At 44.5% G+C, this 23,710-nt stretch overlaps 1 protein-coding gene across 5 annotated transcripts in view; it reads left to right on the top strand.

The window, feature by feature from the left end:
* Nucleotides 1-23,710, top strand: part of fam20b (FAM20B glycosaminoglycan xylosylkinase) — a 187,412-nt gene that overhangs the window by 23,409 nt on the left and 140,293 nt on the right. For 3 of the 5 annotated variants that reach the window (XM_041208264.1, XM_041208262.1, XM_041208263.1), the window contains exons 2-3: nucleotides 21,262-21,317; nucleotides 22,774-22,827. The exons of 1 other annotated variant lie outside the window; for it this stretch is intronic. The gene's annotated coding sequence lies outside the window, so the exon portion shown is untranslated. The remainder of the gene's footprint in view (nucleotides 1-21,261; nucleotides 21,318-22,773; nucleotides 22,828-23,710) is intronic. One more of the 5 variants, XM_041208265.1, reaches the window with a different exon arrangement.

Consider the following 23,710-nt stretch of genomic DNA (forward strand, 5'->3'; position numbering starts at 1 on the left):
GATACATGAATACCTCACTGAATTTAAATTCTAATGGTATACCTTTTGTGGCTAAACGTGTTATTTGACCAAGCTTGTGGACTGTCAAAGTCAAGGATTTGTTCTGTGTGTTTATGAGAAAACATAATAAATCTTGTACGAGTAAGGACAGCTTCATGGCTGACATCAGGTTTTGCCCCAGGTTCAGGCTCGCAGCACTGTATCTGTGGCAGGGGACTTCAGAGTCATTTAAAGCTTAGTTTGGGCACATCTGAGCCAAAATAAAAATGTTTTTACTAAATAAGCAATCTATCCATGTGATTTGCATATTAATGTAAGTTTACTTTTTGGATAGCTGGAGGTATCTGGAATTTACGTTGTCAGTTGCATGCTGTAATCTTTTTAAAAACTGGATTTTTAACTGTTGCAATGTGAATTTAGGTGGAATCCTGAAATAGAATACCCAAAACTGCATTCAGTATTCTAATTATGGCTTTATTTAAATTTATCATTACTTGTTTACTTTTGTCCTCTTGGCTCTTACTGATGAAAGCTAAAATGCTGTTGGCCTTTTTTATGACTTTTATCTCCCTACCTTCGTACTTTTGGGAATTAAGTATTTGAATGCCTAGGCTGTCTGTTCATTCTCAACCTTCATTGTCTTCGCATTGAGTGTATACTGCCACTCCTTGTTTTTTTTTCCAAATATGTATAACGTTTCCCTTATATCCACCTTAACTTGAAACCTATAAGATTTTGAGGGGGCTTGACAGGGTAGATGATGATGAGGATGTTTTCTCTTGTGGGAGAATCTAGAACTAGGGGGCACGGTTTAAAAATATGGGGTGAAAACTGAGTTGAGGAGGAATTTCTTCTCTCAGAGGGTCGTTAACCTTTGGAATTGTCTGCCGCAGAGAGCAATGGTGGCGAGGTCATTGAATATGTTCAAGGCTGAATTAGGCAGACTTTTGATTTACAAGGGCGTCTAGGGTTATAGGGGGCAGGCAGGAAAATTGAGTTAAAGCCACAGTCAGATCAACCATGATCTTAATGAAGATGGACCAGGCTTGAGAGGCCGAATGGCCTGCTCTTGCTCCTATTTCTTATGGTCTTATGAACTTGCATTGTTGCTTGTCTGCTCATTGCACTAACCCATCTTCTGGAACTATTTTATAGTTTTGTTTGCTAAACGTACTGCTGTGTTGGCAGCAAAATTTGCCCATCCCAAAATTTATAGCATCTATATATATCGCGAACAAAAGTGGATATCTCGAACAAAAGTGAATGTAGCACCGACCCTTGGTGTAAGAACTGCCAACTCTTTACCAATCCAGGCAACATTCATTTAGCCTAATTCATTGTTTCTATGCATGCTGTTATACTTTCTTCTGTACTATAGTTCTGGATTTTACTGATGAGACTCTTGAGACACTTATTGAATGCGTTCTGAAAATTTATGAACACTATCCATTGTTCCCTTTATCCGTATTGTGATTTAAAAAATAGTACTAAACTTATTGAAAATGATTCCCTTTAACAAATCCATGTTGGATGTCCTTAATTAACCTATATGTCTCTAAATGCTCACATTTTCTATTGAATTATTGCATCCAAGAGCGTGCCTACAATGGACACTAGATTAACTGAAATATAGTTATGTGCTTGTTTTCTGCTCTTCATTTTGTTCTGCATTTGAACAAAGTTGTTACATTGATGCAGATTGTTTTTGAAAAAAGATGGTTGCCTAGAAAGGTATTTCAGAAAAGTTTGTAGGAAATTTTGTTAAGTGGAATGGACACATTTGTATTGTAGATATAAGTCTGTCACTAGAAGTTGCAGAATCTACTCCAGCAGACTGCATCTTATACTGCTTGACTTGAACACCATGTCTTACTCGCAATCCAGGGATGTGCAGATCTCTCTTTTTGCTAATTAAATTTTAAAATCTTTTGGCAGCATAGGCGGGTTTGTCTGGAGTGTCTTAAATATTTAACCCTGCACCAGGTCATTCAAAAACAGGCTCAGCAGACTCAGTGGAACTTCTTAAGTCAATTTCACACTTCATTGAGTTATGCTTTGTGTGGTGAAAGTATGAACCGTGTGAGACCTTTCTTCTGGGCCTCAAGACCTAACTCTGGAATTGTACTACAACTTTCTGAAGTCAAAACTGCTTTGTGTTATTTTAAAATTGCAGTTTAATGCACCCTAATGTATTCATTGGTTTCATCTCAGGATTCTGAGCCTTGCAGTCCCCATTTGTATCAACCTCAATGGGCAAAATTGTTAGTTTGGTGGGCAGGCATGCGCCCAACCTGCTCGAGTGTAAAATGATGCGTGTTGACGTTGGGCAAACGTCCTGATGTCAATGCATAGTCGCGTGATATTTCATGCGGTGAGTGTGCGCCAGAGTTGGCAGCGCCCCCCCACCGGCAATTAAAAGGCCTGTTAAGGCCATTAAAGTATCAATTAAATAGAATTTTTTGTTGCGGGTCCAACCTTACAGTTGGCAGGCAGGTGAGAAGGCCTTTCTGCTTTATAGGAAACCTCATCCATGGGCGATACGAGGTTTCCTAAAGCAAATAAAAATAAAACTAAAAATTTAATTAATAACATGTCCCTAGTCACAAAGTTACATGAGGGGACATGTTTTATAACGTTTTTATTTTCTTTTTTTTTAAACTCTTCATCTCCCTGAGGCAGCTTTGTGCCCCAGGGAGATTATAAAGCATGCACTCGCGCGCAAAGTTCACGCTCGCCCCGCTTGCCTTCTTTACCCCCGCTCGCACAGGCAGCGCTGAGTGCTGCCACTCGCATTTCACACTGGGCAAGCCTTAGTTGGCCCACCAGTGTGAAATTGCCTTCTGGCCTCGATCACAGGTGTGGTTGGCTTCCCAACCGCTGCTGCCCTCCCCTGCCGAGCCGGCCCAACAGGGCAAGACTCTGCCCAATGTCTTTAAGGCCCTTTGAGAAACTTGCTTTCCTCTTATTTATGTTCCTTGAACAAAAACCTTTTCAGGATTTGCATGTTCTTTCTTCATTTGTGCAGGGTTGTCAAATACCAACGTAGCATTTCAAGACAAGAGAATTATTGGAGGCTAATCCTCTCAGCCCCATGACATTGCTACAAGAGTTTTTCAGGGTAGTTTCCTATGCTCAACCACCTTGAACCTCTTCATCAATGACATTCCCTCTATCATAAGGTCAGAACTGGGAATGTTTAGTGATGATTGAACAGTGTTCAATACATTTGCAGCCCCTTAAATAATGAAGCTGCCTGTGCCTGCATGCAGCAAGACCTAGACAACATTCAAGCTCCTGCAAATGAGTAGCTAGTAACACTTGTGCTAGGCCGTGACCACCTTCAACGTAAGAGTCTGACCATCTCCCCGTGATGTTCAGTGACGTTACCTGAATCCCCCACCATCAACATTCTGGAGGTTATCATAACTGGACCATTCACATAAATACTGTGGCCACAAGAGCAGGTCAGAAGCTGAGTATTCGAGTGACTCACTTTCTGACTTCCAAAAGCCTGCATCCTGACTTGAAAATATATCGCAGTTCCTTCATTGTCCCTGGGTCAAAATCTTGGAACTCCCTACTTAACTGTACTGTGGGAGTACCTTCATCATGCAGGCTGTAGCAGTTCAAGATGCAGCTTGCTAGGGCAATTAGGGATGGACAATATGTGCTGGTCTTGTCAGCAATATCCACATCACATGAATTAATTTTTAAGAAGAATCTCATCACCTCTACCTTCCAGTCTCTGGTATTTCGCCATGGTCAGCTTTCATCTGGATTCCCTTTCATTCATCCAATGCTGCAGATATCACCACATTCCCATTTTGCAACCCCTAACTCCCATTTTATCTCTTCATTGAGATCAAGATGCCTCACAAGACTAATCCAGTGTTTTCCAGGACTGCAAAATTGAAACTTTTCACATTGCTTTAGTGTCTCCTTGCTACAAAGCTCAGCCTTTAAAAACTTAAGCTTGGTATTATCTAATAATTATTTTTGAGTGACTTCAACTTCTCTGACTCTTCAAAATCTTGGTGTCATCCTGCCAAATAGGACTTCACCCTTCAACTAGGTTTCTTACAAATGCGAAAGTGGAGGCTACTTACACAGACAGATAAAATATAAAAAGCGTTTGCTGACAATGCTGTGCATGCATGTTTGAGTTTGTTACTCCATTACATCATTACGAGTGACTGAATAGGCAGCTGCCAGGACCAATTATGGCGCTGCTCAACTCATCACAGCTGTGTTCTCTCTGCTTGCTCTGGTAGCTTTGAATCATTGGGCACATCTGTTACTTTCACCTTTTACATCTGCATTTTGTATTTAAAGACAACATTCTTATTACAGTGGCAGCAGTGTGTACCATCTACAAGATGCACTGCAGGAACCCATCAAGCCTCTTTAGCCAGCACCTTCTGAACCCATGACCACTACCATCTAGAAAGATAAGTGCAGAAGACACAGGGGAGCACCACCACGTGGAAGTTCCCTCCAAGCCACTCACCACTCTGACTTGGAAATATTTCGCCATTCCTTCACTATTGCTTGGTTAGAATCCTCACATCCCTTGAATGAATTTTTAAAAAGTGCAGCCGTACTTGGGGGTGGGGGGGGTCCCATCCTCATCTCCCCTTCCTCCTTGACACCACTCACCCCACCCCCTTCTCCTCTTCACTCCCCCACCCCCTTCTCCTGCTCGCCCCACCCCTTTTCCTCTTCCTCCGACTTATCCCCACCCCCTTCTCCTCCTCACCCCAACCTTCTTCTCCTCCTCAGGCAATTCCAACTTGGATGTCTCATAAACCCCCAGGGGTGCCCCGTAAATACTGCCACAACCCCCATGGTCGCCCCGTAAATACTGCCGCAACCCCCATGGTCGCCCCGTAAATACTGTCGCAACCCCCATGGTCGCCCCGTAAATACTGCCACAACCCCCAAGGGCTTCCCGTAAATACTGCCGCAACCCCCATGGTCGCCCCGTAAATACTGCCGCAACCCCCATGGTCGCCCCGTAAATACTGCCGCAACCCCCAAGGGCTTCCCGTAAATACTGCCGCAACCCCCAAGGGCGTCCCGTAAATATTGCCATAATCCCCATGGACGCCCCGTAAATATTGCCACAACCCCCATGGGCGCCCCGTAAATACTGCCAAAGCCCCCATGGGGACTGGAGCAGTATTTATGGGACATCGATATTGTTGGAATTGCCTGAGGGTGAGGAGAAGGAGGAGAAGGGGCGGGGGTGAGGAGAAGGAGGAGAAGGGGGTGGGGTGAGGAGGAAGAGGAGAAGAAGGGGGTGGGGTTGAGAAGGGGGCAGGGATGAGGAAAAGAAGGAGAAGGGGGCGGGGGTGAGGACGAGGAGGAGAAGGGGGTGGGGTTGAGAAGGGGGCGGGGATGAGGAAAAGGAGAAGGGGGTGGGGTTGAGGAGAAGGGGGCGGGGGTGAGAAGGGGGCGGGGGGTGAGGAGAAGGGGGAGAAGGGGGCGGGGTGAGGAGAAGGAGGAGAAGGGGGCGGGGGTGAGGAGAAGGAGGGGAAGGGGCGAGGAGGAGGAGGAGAAGGGACGGGGGTGAGGGGAAGGAGGAGAAGGGGCGGGGTGAGGGGAAGGAGGAGAAGGGGCGGAGGTGAGGAGAAGGAGGAGAAGGGGCGAGGAGGAGGAGAAGGGGCAGGGTGAGGAGAAGGGGGCGGGGGTGAGGAGAAGGGGGCGGGGTGAGGAGGAGGAGGAGAAGGGGTGAGGAGGAGGAGGAGGAGAAGGGGCGGGGGTGAGAAGAAGGGGGCGGGGGTGAGGAGAAGGAGGAGAAGGGGGCGGGCTGAAGAGAAAGAGGAGAATGGGGTGGGGGTGAGAAGAAGGGGGCGGGGTGAGGAGGAGGAGGAGAAGGGGGCGGGGTTGAGAAGGGGGCGGGGCTGAGAAGGAGGAGAAGTGGGCAGGGTTGAGGAGAAGGGGGCGGGGCTGAGGAGGAGAAGGGGCGGGGGTGAGGAGAAGGAGTAGAAGGGGCGAGGAGGAGGAGGAGAAGGGGGCGGGTGGGGGTGAGGAGGAGGAGGAGAAGGAGGCGGGTGGGGGTGAGGAGGAGGAGAAGGGGGTGGGGGTGAGGAGGAGGAGGAGAAGGGGGTGGGGGTGAGGAGAAGGGTGTGGGTGTGAGGGGTGTCGAAGAGGAGGAGATGGGGATGGGACTCCTCTACCTTCAAGCACTGCTGTGCTTTTATTTTATTCATTCAAGGAATGTGAGCATCGTTGCTAGGCCAGCATTTATTGCCCATCCCTAATTGTCACAGACCCCCATGGACGTCCTGTAAATGCCGCCGCAGACCCCCATGGACGTCCCGTAAATACCGCCGCAGACCCCCATGGACGTCCCGTAAATAGCGCCGCAGACCCCCATGGACGTCCTGTAAATACCGCCGCAGACCCCCATGGACGTCCCGTAAATGCCACCACAGTCCCCATGGACATCATGTAAATGCTGCCACACTCCCTGAGAAGCTGTGTGGATAACTGGTATGTTCCTCACAGACAGCGAACTCTGACACCCTCTTTAGCAAGTGAACACACACTCCTTCACTTCCTGTAAATACTGATATTCTGCCAAGCACAGAAGTCAGTCTTGAAACACTGCTGAGAGAAACAGTGAAGCTGCAGAAACATTCCCTGGGGACCCTTTTGAAACGGTGACATATTCCTAAGGGATCCCCCTGCAAATACTGAAATATTCTCAGGGAATCCTCTGTTAATTCTGATATACTTCCTACGAATTCTGTGCCCTGTAAGGCACGTGTGAAGAACTGCACCTTCAATAGTTTTACCATATCCTTCCTGTAATGCTGTGCCCAGACTGCATGCATTGCTCTGGCTGTGATTCATCTAGTGTTTTATACAGCTCTAGTATTACCTCCTTGCTCTTATATTTTGTGCATTGACTGAGAAAGGAAAGTATTCCCTATACCTTCAAAACCACTTTACTTACCTACCTCGCAGAAACTTCACTTTCCCTCTATTCTCCTAAACTTCTCAGCTTCTCAGTATTTATTTTGTCATTCCTAGCCTTGTTTGCCCTCCCCTTTTGCATTTTCCTCCATTGGTCCCTCCCCCTCCCCTCCCCTCCCTCCATACTTCCCTGTCTCAGCTCTCCCTCCATCACCTCCCTGCACGCTGTCCCCCTGAAGTGAGCTGCATCTCCATGTGCCATGGCTATCTATCATCAAACCCACTTCTGCCTCACTGAATGGATCTTAAGGGTTTCATCAGTCGGGCCTGCAGAAAGAAGCACCTATCACCGCCTGATCCATCTATAAATCTGTGGCCCTGGGTCAACAACTTGTTCCACCTGCGAGTGGCACGGCACTGTGCATTGTGGCTGCTGATTGATATCGCTCAGACACCTGCAACTTTTGCTTCAGGTCATCCATAGCAACCTGGACATTGAGCCAATAGAGGCCCCTGCTCCTGTCGAGGGCTGATCTCATTGAAACCTGCAAAATTCTGAGGGGGCTTGATAGGGCAGAAGCTGAGAGATTTTATCGGCTGGTCAGGGAGTCTAAAACAGGGGCACAGTCTCGGAAATGAGATGAGGAGAAGTTAACTCACTCGAAGGGTTGTGAATATTTGGTATTTTCTACCCAGAGAGTTGTGGATGCTCCACTGTTGAATATATTTAAGACTGGGATAGACAGGTTTTAGTCTCGGATAGTTAAGGGATATGGCAAGCGGGTGGGCATGCTGGAACCGGCTCCATGGGCCGTGTGGTCAGCACCATCTCCTACTTCTTGTGTTCTTTTTTGTTCTGCCATTGAAGAATGCCTTTGCCAACTCTGTGGCTGCCCTTATGGTGACATGTTATGTCTGCCTGGTCCTGCACACTTCTGGGTGTGCTGGGGCGCCAGTGCCTTTGGCAGGCTGTGTTGTGGTGGGGGGTGGGCGGCTGAGAGCATAGGCAAGGGGGAGAGAGATACACTCACACAGGTGGGGGGAAGGCCTTAAATACCATAGGTATCAACCACAGATGTGGCTGATCCCTTATGCATGCCCATAGGGTTGCTGTGGGTATTTGGAATCAGCAACGCCTTTGAGTGCCTGCTGAAACAGAGCACTTATGTGCTACTTTCCCTGTCCTAAAGACACCAATCCAACCCAATTTCATGACTCCTGTTCATTCCCTGTACCTTTTAACATCTGCCCAGTGTAATCCCTCACTCCCCTCACCCTTCCCCCTATACAGTCTAATGCCTCACCCAGTCTAATTCCCCTCTCTCCCTCACCCTTTGGGATTACACTGAGCGGGGGATTATACTGAGTGGAGGATCACTCTCCCATTCAGTTGTCTCACTCTCTGACATCCCTCCGTGTCCCCTCCAGCAATCTAGTACACAGCGAACAGAATTGGTAGGCTATTCCTACCTATGATGTGTGATGATTTCTACGATCTGATCGCCCCTTGTGTAACGCCAACACATTTGGTCTCGTGTCGATTGGGCAATCAAGCTCTTAACAACTGGGGCACGAGGGGATCTTCCAGCGGAGTCTGAGTGTCTTCTGCCATAGGAATGCTTGGTTCCTGTGAATCGCAAGTCGCAATATTACACGTGCAATGTGTCAGGTTTGCAACTTTCATCTGCAAATGGAAATTGGCACTGGGCCCTTGTTAATTGAGACAACATCTTGTGGGATATTGGGGACAGGCTCAGTATAAGTCAAATCACATGGAGCTATCATGTTTTATTCATCTTATTTGGGAGCTGAACACTCAGCACAACTTCAGATAGCATTGCTCCAGGGCCAACACTCCAACTGCCTCCCACCCCACCCCACCCCAGGGCCTCAGCAAAACTAAGTACAGAAGTTTTCCCCTCATTGGAAGATGCTTGTCAGGTGTTGCCTGATTACTGTCACAGGCGTGGTGAGTGCATCTGGGATTTCGTGGTGGCTGTGTGTGGTGCCCGTTGTTGACTTGGTATTCTGTGACCTCTTCTGCCGTGAGCTGGTGGAGAGCCTGTCGGGGGAGAAACAAAGAGGAGAGCAGGCGTCAGTGGCATCGATTGGGACAGACAATCAACATTCAGCGTAATGGAGCTGAGTATGTGTGCCAGACTGCCGCTGTTGGACAATACATTGAGGGAGTAGGCTGCACTGGCTCTCTGAGCTATCACCTGCCCCCATGGGATCTGGCGTTGGGGGGTGGGGAGACGGTGGTCAACTGCTTCGTGGGGGATGACGGGCTCCTCCATGTGATGTGGGATCGGTGGAACAAAGGTTGTTGAAATGGATGTTATGCCTTCCATAAACGTGAGGCAGAATCTAGATGAGATATAGGTGGGGCAGTAGAGCAAAGCTAAATGCTGCAGAACAACAAAGAGAATCCTGTGTAGATGACGTTCCAGCTATGGACAGACAAGGATAGAGGTAGGGAAGCACAGTGACATGCAGACAAGAAGGTGATGCATTGAAGACGGTGAGGCCGAGGATGAGGTTGAAATGGATGTGAAGGGATACCTTAGCATCGTTGCTGTTCAGGGGCCGTAAGGTCAATGTATTCTTTCCACATGCATCGCTTGGTGCTGCACTATATACAGGAAGAAAGTACCTCAGCTCTTTCATTCATCATCTACATTGGAGAGAAAAAGTTACAGATGTGTATGCTTGAATGTTCTTAGCAAAAAGAGCCATTAATGTAAAGCATATGTTTCCCTTTGTTGCCTATAGGGCCCAATGAAAGCCAAACTGAAGAATAAGTTTAGTGTTGAGAAGCAAGGCACATTATCATTCAACTATCCATGGCTCATCTGTGTGGTTCTTACATTTTGATTGCTGTCTGCCTGCTGGAGTTTTGAAAACTTGTTGCTGACATCAAATACCCTCCCCTCCTCATCCTTTTACCTGGCCTTGGCACTTCCTCAGTGCTGTCCCTGGTGTCCCCCTCGTCCCCCTCTTCGCTGGTGCTGTCCCTGGTGTCCCCCTTGTCGCTGGTGCTGTCCCTGATCCCTCTGTACTTATTCTTGACGCTGTCGCCAGCGCCCCCCTCCTCAACCTCAGTGCTGTCCCCAATGCCCCCTTCCGCATTCTTAGCACTGTCCCTGGTGCCCCCCCCCACCCTTCACCCTTGGCACTGTCCCTGGTGACCCCTCATTGACATTGGCCCTGGCCCTGACGTCCCCCTCCACGTTCTCGGTGCTGACCCCGGCATCCTCGTCCTCGCCTTCGGTGCTAGCCCCAGCGTTCCCTTCCACGCTTTCGGCACTGACCTCGGCCTACCGATCCCCATCCTCGGCACTGGCCCCGGCATCCCCCTCCTTTGCGCTGGCCCCAGCGTCCCTCTCCACATCCTTGGCGCTGGTCCCGATGTCCCCCTGCATATTCTCACTGCTGGGCCCGGCGTCACCCTCCTTGACTTTGTCCCCATCCCATCCTCATCGTCTGCACCAGCCCCAATGTCCTTCTCTTTGACCTCGACCTTGGCACAGGCCCAGCATCGCCATCCTCTCCCATGACCTTGGCGCTGGCCCCCCCTGTCCTCCTGGGCCGTGAGCCTCGTTTCACAGGAACATGGGAGGCTGCACATCAGAAGCATGAAGAGGTGCTTGGTGCCGCAGACATTAGAGAGCAAGGATTTGAATTACCTCAAGGAAATGCAGCAGAACTGCGCCCCAGAGCAGGAGCACAGTTTGGGGGAATTCCCACTCCAGCAGCAGTGGAATCAGGAGGGAATATGAGCCCACACTGACACTAGACACTGCAGGCTTGTCTTCCTTTTCTGTGTTGCTTGCTTACGTTGAACACCCCCCTCAAGTGCCTTTGGCTGTCCTTGCCACTTGACATATGGCAGCTGTGTGTCACATCACTTGGCCCAGCATCTTCATCGAGGCATTCCATCTCATCTGGCAGTCCAGTCCAGGCACAGCCAGAAATGCATTGCCTCTCTCTGCATAATGGTTTGTGTAAACGGTTGCCTCTTTTCACAGGAACAGGGGAGGTAGCACATCAGAAGCATGAAGAGGTGCTTGGTGCCGCAGACATTAGAGAGCAAGGGTTTGAATGACTGCAAGGAGATGCAGCAGAACCGCGCCCTAGAGCAGGAGCACAGTTTGGGGGAATTCCCACTCCAGCAGCAGTGGAATCAGGAGGGAATATGAGCCCATGCTGACACTAGACACTACAGGCTGTCTTCCTTCTTTGCATTGTTTGCTTGCGTTGAACACCGCCCCCCCAAGTGCCTTTGGCTGTCCTTGCCACTTGACAGATGGCAGCTGTGTGTCACATCACTTGGCCTAGAATCTTCATCAAGGCATTCCATCTCATCTGGCAGTCCAGTCCAGGCACAGCCAGAAATGCATTGCCTCTCTCTGCATAATGGTGTGTGTAAACCGTTGCAATCGGTCTATGAGTTACTTTTCATTATCATTGAGCGCCCTTGGCTGCTCCTCTCTAAGCCCCATGGCAACAGGCATGCTTGTCATTGTGGTTGACCGGGTTGTCCATCAGCCGTTGGGAGCAAGTGTCAGACAAGCCGAGATGCCTCTGCACAACAATGGCATGTTTGAAGAGCAGCAAAGTCTGAGGTGAATCATGGAAATAGTGGATGCGTTGGTTGCCATCTTCCAAAATTCTGTAAATTCTGGAACAGTCCCGGCAGATTAGAGGGTGGTAAAGTAACCCCACTATTTAAAAAAGGAGAGAGGGAGAAAACGGAATTACAGACTGGTTAGCCTAATATCAGTAGTAGGGAAAAGCTAGAGTCTATTATAAAGGATGTGATAGCAGAACACTTAGAAATTATCAACGGGGTTAGACAAAGTCAACATGGATTTATGAAAGGGAAATCATGTTTGACAAACCCACTGGAGCTTTTTGAGGATGTAACTTGTAAAATAGATAAGGCAGAACCAGTGGATGTGGTGTTTTTGGATTTTCAGAAAGCACATGAGAGGCTAGTGTGCAAAATTCAAGCACATGGGATTGGGGGAAATATATTGGCATGGATTGAGAATTGTTTAACGGACAGGAATCAGAGTCGGAATAAATGGGCGTTTTTTGCAGTGGCAGGCAGTGACTAGTGGGTTACCACAAGGATCAGTGCTTGGGCCCCAGCTATTCACAATATATATCAATGATTTGGATGAGGGAACCAAGCGTAATATTTCCAGGTTTCCTGACGACAAGAAATTTGGTGGGAATGTGAGTGGTAAGGAGGACGTTCAGAGGCTTCAAGGCGATTTAGTCAGGTTGAGTGAGTGGGCAAATACATGTCGGGTGCAGTATAATGTGGATAAGTGTGAAGTCATGGACTTCAGTAGGAAAAACAGAATGGCAGAGAATTATTTAAATGTTGATGTACAAATGGACCTAGGTGTCCTTGTACATCAGTCACTGAAAGCAAGCATGCAGGTGAAGCAAGCAGTTAAGGCAAATGATATGTTGGCTTTCGTTGCAAGAGGATTTGAGTACAGGAGCAAAGATATCTTACTGCAGCTCTACAGGGCCTTGGTGAGCTACACCTGAAGTATTGTGTGCAGTTTTGATCTCCTTACCGAAGAAAGAATATACTTACCATAGAAGGTGTGCAGCCAAGGTTCACCAGACTGATTGCTGGCATAGCAGGATTGTCATACAAGGAGAAATTAGATTGACTAGGCCTGTATACACTGGAGTTTAGAAGAATGAGAGGGATCTTATTGAAACATAAAATTCTGACAGGGCTGGATGGACTGGATGCAGGGATGATGCTTCCTCCAGCTGGGGGTTCTAGAACAAGGGGTCACAGTATCAGGATATGGGGTAGGCCATTTAGGACTGAGATGAGGAGAAACTTCTTCGCTCAGACGATGATGAACCTGTGGAATTCTCCACCACAGAAGGCTGTGGAGGCCAAGTTACTGAAGATATTTAAGAAGGAAATAGATTTCTCGACTCTAAAGGCATCAAGGGGTATAGGGAAAGAGCAGGAGTATGGTGTTAAGATAGAGGATCAGCCATGATCATATTAAATGCAGGCTTCGAGCAGGTTCAAAAGACCAAATGACCTACTCCTGCTCCTATGTTCTATATTTCTGTTTCTATGTTTACTACATGTGGACTATTTCCGTATCTGAGAATTTGAAAATGATACTGAACAACTTGTAATCATCAGTGAAAATCCCCACTTCTGAATTTACGATGGAGGAAAGATCATTGATGGAACAGCTGAAAATGGTTGGGCCTAGGACACTACCCTCAGGGACTCCTGCAACAATGTTCTGGGGCTGAGATGATTGACCCCCAACAACCATGACCATCTTCCTTTGTGCTAGGTGTGACTCTAACCAGCTTTGAACTGAAACTTTGGTTGTGGGATCACTTAAGTTCTGTCTGTTGCATGCTGCTGCCACTATTTGACATGCATGTTGTCTATCCTGTTTGTACCCCCACCAGTTGGCACCCCATTGTTAGGGTGCCCCTGGCACTCTTCATGGAACCAGGGTTGGCCCCTGGCTTGATGGTAATGGTAGAGTGAGGGACATGCTGGGCTGTGAGGTTATAAATTGTGGTTGAATAAAATTCTGTTATTGCTGGTGAACAGCACCCCGTGGATGCCAAGCTCTGAGCTGCTAGGTCTTTTTTATGTCTATCTCATTTAGCATGGTGATAGTGTCACACAACACAATGGATGGTATCCTCAGTGTGAAAATAGGTCTTTGTCTCCACAAGGACTTTGCAATTTTCATTCCTACCAATATGTCATGGACAGATGCATCTGTAACAGGTAATTTGGTGAGGACAAGGTCAAAAAGATTTTTCCCTCTTGTTGATTCTTTTATCCCCTGTTGCAGACACAATCTAGAAGATGTATGTCCTTCAGGACTTTGTCAGCTTGGTCAGGGGTGCTACTGAGCCAGTCTTGGTGATAAGCATTGACATCCCTCAGCAGGAGTACATTCTGTGCACTTATTACCCTCAGTGCTTCTTCCAAGTTATGTTTAACGTGGAGGAGTACTGATTCATCAGTTGAGGGTGGATGGGAGGTGATAACTAGCAGAAGGTTCTTTGTCTGTATTTGACTTGATGCCATGTTACTTCATGGTGCCCAGAGTCAAAATTGAGGACCACCAAGGCCACTTTCTCCTGACTTTATACCACTGTGTTGCCACCATCTGGGCAGGACATATGCAGGGATGGTGATGAAGAGTTTGAGACATTGGCTAAGATATGATTTGGTGAGTGTAACTATGTAGCTTGTTGCTTGACAATTTATGACAAAGCGCTCTCAATTTTTGAAAAGTCTCCAGCTGTTAATAGGAGAACTTTGCAGGATTGACTGGGTAGACTGTGCTGTTGTCATTTCTGGCACTTGGCTCATTGCCACTGGATCACCTGTTTTAATCTTATTCAACTTCTCTGTCATGGTTTGATACAACTGAGTAGCTTGCTTGGTCATTTCAGAGGGCAGTTAAGAGTCAACCACTTTACTGTATGCCTTAGGGTTGCCAACTCTGGTTGGACGTATCCTGGGAGACGTTGGCGGAAGTGACTCCTAGAAAGCCGATGGCATGGTGTGTGTGGATTCTAGGTTTATGAGTTGGCTGTAGGAACAGAGAAACTTGCACCACCACCTCTTTACTGCTGTCGATATGCAATATTGGGCAAGGTGGAGGGAGAGATACTGGAAACATCTGCAACAAGAAAATCGCAATGTCAACAGAGCTTCTACTTACCCCCTGTCACAGCCTTATTGAGTGGCTACACCCACCCTTTCTCTCAACTTCTGGGATTTCATGTGATAGGTCATGTCACCACCACGCACCCCCCCAACCACAGTGTCCTCAGAGAGTGAGGACACTGTTCTCCATCCAGTTCCTCGCTCTCCACCATGAAAGAATAAAGAGACATTACATTTCCTAGCTAGCATTGCGGAGCCCTCCTTCCTGTTTTGAGGGGGCAATAATGCTTGTGGACCAAACTGGCCCAATTCATTCAATAGTGTCAATTAAATATTGTTTTAAAATCTCACAGAAGGTTTTCTTTGGCCACTGGGAGATTGATTCCGATTCCATGAGACTCCTGGCCATTCAGGGTTGGCAATCCTAGTGTGCCTGGAGTCACGTGTAGACCAGATAGGGTAAAGACAGGAGATTTCCTCCCCTGAGGACACTGGCGAACTAGATGGCTTTTTTCGATAATCCAGTAGTTTTGTGATCATTACAAATGAGACTAGCATTTTATACCAGATTTATTAATTAATTGAATGTAAACTCCTTCAGCTGCTATTGTGGGCTTAGAACTCTTGACACCAGAACATTAGTTCAGACTTCTGGATTACAAGCCAGTAACATATCGCTTTGCTATTGTCCTCTTTTAGAATTAAAACATTTCCAAACAAAAGTTTGGTTCGAAGTAGTTTTGGTTGGATTTTTTTTAAGAAAGTGAACACTGACTTCCAGGTATTTTGTACTTGGTTGTGTTTTTGATATAAGGTTGCACAAAAAGGATTGTCCTTTGTGTAATCAGAGAACATATGTCTTTAGTAAGATAGTATTTGCACTAACTTGGTGAATGTTGCTTAGCAGCAAATGTAGCCAAGGCATTGAGTCCTTGGGTGAATGTAAAGTAGGGTGCCTTCCTTGTTGCTCAGCCAGTATCTACCCACATCCCCCACCCTCAGTGCTACAGAAAACATTTTTAACAGGTGAATTTGTCAGCTTGTGTGCACTCCGCAGAATGTCCTGATCAGGTTTATCCTATTGTAGTTGTATGGTATATTGCCATCTTTAGTGCTGGCCAACATCAACTCAGGGAAACTTATCAGTTATTATGTTAAACCCATCTGGTTCACTGGTGTCCTTACCCAGTATGGCCTATATGTGACTCCAGACCCACAGCAATGCGGTTGACTCTTAACTGCCACTCAGTTCAAAGGCTGTTAGGGATAAGCAGCAAATACTAGCCTCACCAGCGACACCTACACCCTATGAATTTAAAAAAATGTAGGTTAAGCTCTCATCCAAGTCCTCCATCTTTTGACGATATTATCTTATTGGCCTGCCTCTTCTTTCATCTTTCCCAACATACTTGCTTTCCCATATTTGATTGGTATATTTTTGCCTTTTTCTTAAGTTATGTGTGTTCCTAATTATTGATTCCACTAGTGCTCAGATGCCTGCATTCCATTTAATCTACAATGATATGCACCTTTTGTTTGTCTGTACTGTTTTGTTTGGTCAAACCTTGTTCCAGTGAAATTTTGCACTTGTGGGATGGTAGTTTGCTGAATAGATTTTGTAATTTTTTACTGGAACATAAAGCACTGAGCATAACAAACTCCCATCTGATTGACCCCACTCCCTTCCCCCTTTTATCCTAAACCCCCCTTCCTCCCCCACATTACCACCCAGTCCACTCTTGTCCTTGCAAATGGGAGACATTACTGTTGAGCGGATGTTTCTCCTCATGGAGGAATCTAGAACCAAGGGGTATAGTTTCAGAATAAGGGGTTACCCATTTAGGACAAGAGATGAAGAGGAGTTTCTTCTCTGAGGATCAGGGATGTTTGAAATTCTCTGCCCTAGAGAGCAATGGAGGTGGATTCATTGAATATATTCAAATCTGCGATCGACAGAATTTTGAAATACAGCAAAATTGAAGGTTATGGGGAACAGGCAGGAAAGTGGAGTCAACACAAGAGTCAGATCAATCATGACCTTATTGAATGGTGGAGAAGGCTGAATGGGCCTTTGGCCTAATCCTGCTCCTATTTCTTATGCTCTTATGAATGGTACCAAAGTACAAGTGAACATGTATGAAAAATCTGAATAGTCCTTCACAATGTTTTCAATCTTGATGAATTTCTCCTTCATTATATTAAATATTTTGATGCTTTTGTGTACTTTGATCACTGGCAATGGATTGACATGATCAGAACCTGTTCCTTGAGGTGTTTTTAAATATGCATCAGCCATTAGTGTGCACCAAGTTGCATGGATTTGAAATGGTAAATGAAGGTTAGTTTAGGGAGGGTGATACACAATAATGGCAAGATCAGAGATTTCTCTCAGAATAAAAACATATTAAGACCACTATTTTAAATTCATGAATGCAGAGAAACATTTTCAGTTTGAACAGAAAGGAGGAATGCACAAAAATGTCACCAAAGTTTGGAATTCAAGATGAGTGGGAAATTCTGAACTTCAAGTAAGTACACTAACAGCATACATAACCTTGGCAGCTAGGAAATTGGCTCTGCCTAAAATGTTGTTTTCAGGCAATGATATTGTTTTTTTTTAAACTGAACCAAAATGCAGCAGTAATAACTTTTAATACATTTGATGCACATTAGCATAATATGTGAAAAGTAATATCGCACCATTTAATAATATTAGCATTTGTTGTGGTGCTATTCAAGCAGCAGGAGACTCAGGAACAGGCTTCGATCATTTATTCAAGCGGACGCAGAGATAGTCTGCCTTAGGCAGTCTAAGACAGTATTCTGTTAGCACATACAAAACTCATTTCTTATATACATTTAGTCACATAGCCTAGTGGCTACACAATTCTATTCTTATCAATTTATAATTACATACTCAGTAGATGCCTCCGGCCTTAGTTGCTTATTTTCTGTTTTTACATTTACCAGGCCTTGTTCTCACGTATGCATGACCTTCCACATCTTGCTGATTGTGCAGTCTGGCTGCATCCCGCTTTCAACACCCACTCCCTGGCCTTGCCTTTTGTTCTAGTTGCTTGTTTGTCCTGTCTCGAGTGCATCTGCTGAGTCTCCCTTCTAATTCATATGTTATTTCTTATTTAAGACATTTAACCAACATTTTCGACCCTTTCAGCATATATTAGCATAATATGCGAAAAATAATAAATCAGACCAGTTGTAAGCATGCATATAAAACAAGGGTATAAAAATCTCCAGTTTATATCTATTTTATGGATTAAACATGAAGGAAGAGAAAGGGGATTACTTGAGGGAATTGAGTTTACAGAATTTTCTCAGGTCTCCCAAGAATTTACATTTGTAGAATTGCATGCAAAATCAAATAAGTTAATGCAGTTTCACAAATCTGAATGTATGGTATAAAGTACCTCTTTACTTTGCATAATGAATCCTATATTGAAGGAGATTTAGTGGAACTGGAATAATATTGCTTAATAGACAATTAAGTTTCTCTGGCCTCAATGCATGATCCTAAATGTCATGATAGGAGAAATCTGAACACCTTTTCCGGTATTGAATGGCTGCTTTGAATTTTTAAAAGCGCCGGTTAGCAGTTGAATGTGAATGTATTGAATTTCCCCTGGAGTAATATGATCCATAGAGTGTTGTATGTTGTACACTGCATCCATTTACAGAGCAGCTGTGGGACCATTTGCACACACAACATTTTTATTCCAGCTGCCTTACAGCAGTTTTGTAGCTGTAAAGCTACCAGGACATTCTGCGGAACACATACAAGCTGACAAATTCACCTGTTAAAACGTTTTGTGTTCTTTGTTCATTCAAATGAATAACATTGAGTATGATACTCAATGACAGTTGTTTCAAATTGCTGTCCAGATTGTTTAAGGGTGATTGTACAAGTTTGAGTATGAATCAATATAAATATTTTGTATGCCTGTAAAATAATGTTGTACATCAAACATTGCAAGATGTAATTATTGAGTATTTTGGTGAACTCCTGACATTACAGGGAATAGTAGTAAAAAATATTGATATTAAAGTCACTTTATCTCAATGTGTGAAGCATCCCTAATAACATAGATGAACTAGTGACATGAATAGAGGTAAATAGTTTAGATTAATCCACTATTGCAGAGAAAGGGTTACATTGTGACCAAGGTTAGGAAATTAATATTCCAGGATACACGATATTTTGATAAGACGCAGGTGACAAAGGAGGAAGTGTCGCCCTGATAATAAAGAATGGATAAGGGCATTAGTGAAGAAGGAGCTTGGCTCAGAAGATCAAGCAAAAATTCAGAAAATGCTGGTGGGAATAGTTTATAGGACCCCTAACAGTAGTTAAACCATTGGACAGAGCATGAAACAGGAGATTAGTGAAACGTGTACCAAAAATAATGTAATAGTTGTGAGGAGCTTTAATCTTCATATAGACTGGACCAATCAAATTGCAATGGTAGTCTAGAAGATGAGTTTGTATGTTTTCCTGGCAGTTTCCTGTAGCAATCCACTTGCAATGTTAATTATTTAAAGCTGAGGGGTTGTTGTGATCTTTATGAATGTAAGTTTAATATAGGTGCAGTTTTTTGTTTGCTGTGCAGTGGACTTGGGCTGCCTAAATTCATTCTATATTAATCTGTGCAACCAACAAACAGACATATAATCAGTTTGGGTTAATTTTCACCTAGGTAATTGAGCTAAAGACCATTTGATAAGGTGCACATAAAAGGTCACTATACAAGAGAAGAGCTTGTGGTGTTGGTGTGATATATTGGCGTGGAAAGTGGATTGGCTAACTAACAGGAAACAGAGTTGGGATAAATGGGTCACTTTCAACCTGGCAAACAGTAACTCGAGTGCAGCAGGGATCAGTGCTGGAACCTCAATTATTTACAATCCATATTATTAACATGGATGAAGGGACTGACTATATTGTAGCCAAATGTGTTGACAATACAAAGTTGGGTAGGAAAGCAAGTTGTGAGGAGAATACATTGAGTCTACAAAGATATAGATGGGCTAAGTGAGCGGGCAAAATTTGGCATTTGGAATATAATGTGAGAAAATGTGAGGTTGTTCATTCTGGCAGGAAGAACAGAAAAGCATTATTTAATTGGAGAGAGACTGAAGAATGCTGTGGCACAGAGGGATCTGGGTGTCCTCGTACATGAATCACAAAAAGTTAGCATGCACTTAATTAGGAAGGCAAGTGGAGTGTTGGCCTTTGTTGCAAGGGAGATGGTGTATAGAGTAGGAAAGTATTGCTGCAACTGTGCAGGGCATTGCTGAGACCATACCTAGGGTATTGTGTGTGGTTTTGGTCTCCTTACTTAAGGCGGGATATACTGGCATTGGAAATAGTTCAGACAAGGTTCACTAGTTTGATTCCTGGGATGAGGGGTTGTCTTGTGAGGAAAAGTTGAGCAGGTTGGGCCTCTACTCATTGGAGTTTAGGAGAATAAAAGGTGCTCTTATTGAAACACGTAAGGTTCTGAGGAGCATAGATGCAGAAAGGATATTTCCCCTCATGGGGGAACCTAGAACTGGGGGTACAGTTTAAAAATGGGTCTCTTATTTAAGATGGAGACGAGGAGGAATTTCTGCTCTGAGGGTGGTTAGACTTTGGAATTCTTTTCTCCAGAGAGCAACGGAGGCTGGGTCATTGAATATATTAGCCAGATTCTTGATCAGCAAGGGAGTTTGGCGGAGCAGATTCAATAGGCCAAATGGCTTCTTTCTGCTCCTATTTTTTATATTCTTATGTATTGTCTATTGTTGGTGCTACACAGCCCTTTGATGTGTACTAAGATAGTTATGTCTCGTTAACTGGGATTTGCTTAGTGAAATGCAAGATGCTTAAGGTTATGCTTGATTTAGTCTCGATTATTTAAAGGAGTTACAATAATTTTTGAAACAAGTTTCAAAGTCCACAGTGTTCAATGGAAGCTGGTTGGTTTAGGATGATTTTGATGAATTGAACCTTGTTAAAACTGTAATGTGTATCACAGCTGTTAGTTGAATTGCTTAAATTTATGAACTCAGAAAAGAAAGTATGGTATTACCATGTAGAAAAGTAGCAATCTTGGATGCTGAATGTAACTCTTGTTTGGAAGGAAAACTCAACTAATGCTCTGATACACTTTGAACTACTGTTATGCCATGGTTGACATGGTTGATGAATAATTCACATCCAATTATTTTACTCTAATCATCAACACTTAAACCTAGTGATTGTTAAAGACAAAGTTTAATAACATAGTGTTGGATTAATCTATCTCCATGCCTGACTTCATCATTAATCCTGGCAAGTAAGAGTATGACAGCACTCCTATCATTTTGTGAACTGATTTGAACAAATAATATCAATACAATTTGGACTTGTGTACATAGAACACGTCAAAAGCAAACTAACTTGGGTGTCATATGTAGATATGAATGGTAGGTCCTAATCCCATCATCAATGTTTGTGTGTAAGGAGTGTTGGTCGGGGGGGGGTGCGGGGAAACGTTGCAGGAAAATTAGACTGATATTTTGTGACTAAATGCATATTATGTATTATAAAATCTCTCACATATGGTACAGGATTTTGCAATGAAAATACTTTATTTTAATTTCAGGGGTTGAGTAATGAGCCAGTCCTGCTATCGATATGACAACATATTGATCTTTTTAGGTGAGTACTCATGAAAATAATAGCTTGCCTCTGGCATACTGCCTACCTAAACCACCTTTATATGGTGTTTCTTAATTTGGGCAACTGAAAGAACTCTATCTTATTTTTACTGTGATGCAATATTCATTATAAGTGAATTGTAAAGCTGGGAAATGAAACAGCTGAAAAAACTTGGATTTGTAAAGCTTCTTTCACGAGTTCCGGAAGTTCCAAAAAGCTTGATGTCTGTACTTACGAGATCTCAATTTGTTGTAGATAGTCCCTTGGGTGCAGTAGTACTGATGGTTCCTGTAAGCAGCCTATCTAAATTTCTTAGGCCCAAGACTACGTCCACACCATCCAGTATGTAATTATGCAGCAGTGTAATATAAAACTATAACAAGAGTGACCCCTTTACGACCCTAACTATATATCATTTCTTGTACACAAGCCAATTTTTCGCAAGGTGAACTGAAGCACTTAATGAAACAAGATTAGAGCAAATCCCATTGAGCAAAGCTGCTTTATTTTACAGGTAGCTCGCACATGTACAGAATAAAAACTCATTGAATCTTGCCTTTATTCAGCTTTCTTGAGAAAGAAAAGAAATTTTTAACAAGTACCACATTATTTCTAACAATGGGTTTGCTTAACTTTTCCCTGGTCAGCCTTTTGACCCTGACCAGCTCTGGGATGAACATGATTTTCCCTTTTTTGGGCTGGACTTTTTACCCCTTTCTTTGTGTATTCAGCTTGTGGAAGGGCTGCTCCCCCTGACTGTCTATCCTGGTCAGTAATTTGTCAGTAGGCCTTTCAGTGTAGTAGTGATCTGCCCAAGGACATGTTCTCTGTTCATTTCTCCTTGTCCTGCAGTCTTACACTTTCCTCTTCTTGTTGCTTGTTGCTTCATTTTTAATTTCAATGAGCAGTATTAGGGGAAAGAATAAATGAGGTAGTTTCCCGTTGTCTTCCTCTTAGGTGCTTAAAGGAAATACAAGTCCTCTTCCCAAAGGATCCCATGCCATTATTCCTAGACTTTTCAGTTCTTTGCCGTCACCACTGAAAATTTGCTGGTTCCGCTGTTGGCCGTGGTTTGCAATTCTGAGCATGGGATCCTTGCCTGGGGTGACTTGCAAAAGACAGAGGCAGCCACCCCCGGAGATCTCAAGTGACCCAGCTGCTGAAGGCCTTTCAATATGACAGGCTAATTCTCTAGCCTTTCCTTGGATTTCATATTTCAAGAAAACAAGCTGTTGAGGCTAGGGATCAGTTGAAAAATAAGGTTGATTGATGTTTGTTAGGCAGAAATGTTAAGGGTTACGCAGCAATGTATGTAGTGGGTAGATGGAGTTAACCTGGAGATCAGTTGTGATTTATTTGCATGTGGAACATGCTTGGGGGACTGAATAGTCTACTTGTGCTCCTATGCTCTTAGACTAACTTGTCTGGTTTTAATACACATTTTCTTTCCTTGCAGGCAGCAGTGATTTTTCTTTAGTTTGGAGGAGTAAACAAATCCTTGGCCAAAGAGGTGAGTTTCAGACTCTTGTCGGAGCAGTGGGAGTTAGTGAGATTTTAGGAAGTGAACTTTAGAAATTCGTGCCTTGGCAGCTGAAGGTACAGCCATCAATGATTGGAAAGGGAGGTAGGGATGTTCGATTCAGAGAAACACTGTTTTGGAGAGTGCTGTGGGATTGAAAATGGCTGCAGAGAAAGGGTGGGATGAAGCCACAGGAGGATTTAAAGCCAAGGGCAAGAATATTAATGTTGTAGATGATCGAGAAACACTGTTGTCTGCAAGGATGGACTTGATAGGAAATGAGTAGCAGACAAAAACAGAAACAGAAATACCTTGAAAAACTCAGCAGGTCTGGCAGCATCGGCGGAGAAGAGTACAGTTGACATTTCGAGTCCTCATGACCCTTCAACAGAACTGAAGGGTCATGAGGACTCGAAACGTCAACTGTACTCTTCTCCGCTGATGCTGCCAGACCTGCTGAGTTTTTCCAGGTATTTCTGTTGCTGTTTTTGTTTTGGATTTCCAGCCTGCAGTTTTTTGTTTTTATCAATGAGTAGCAGAGCTTTGAATGTGGGAGTTCATGGAGGATGGAGGATAGGCTGTTATAGCCCAGAAAACCAGTTGGTGAAGGATGTCACTGGATCCTTTCTTTACTCAGTCTTATATTTATTTACAGAGTGAAACATTACAAGCAGAGACCTTCTTACTTAACCACCTACGGTTTCAGTGTCTCTTTATATATGTTTGTGTGGAACCCCAGTTAATACCCTCCACCTGTATATAATTAAGCACAACTGATAAATAATAAACATAGGTGAGATGCCAGAAAGGTGTTGTAGTACTGAAGTCTGAAAGTGATGAATGTATGCATGAACATTTTGAGTGGTAAATGGGC

This window comes from Carcharodon carcharias, chromosome 16 (genome assembly GCF_017639515.1).
Source record: "Carcharodon carcharias isolate sCarCar2 chromosome 16, sCarCar2.pri, whole genome shotgun sequence".
Taxonomy (NCBI): Eukaryota; Metazoa; Chordata; class Chondrichthyes; order Lamniformes; family Lamnidae; genus Carcharodon; species Carcharodon carcharias.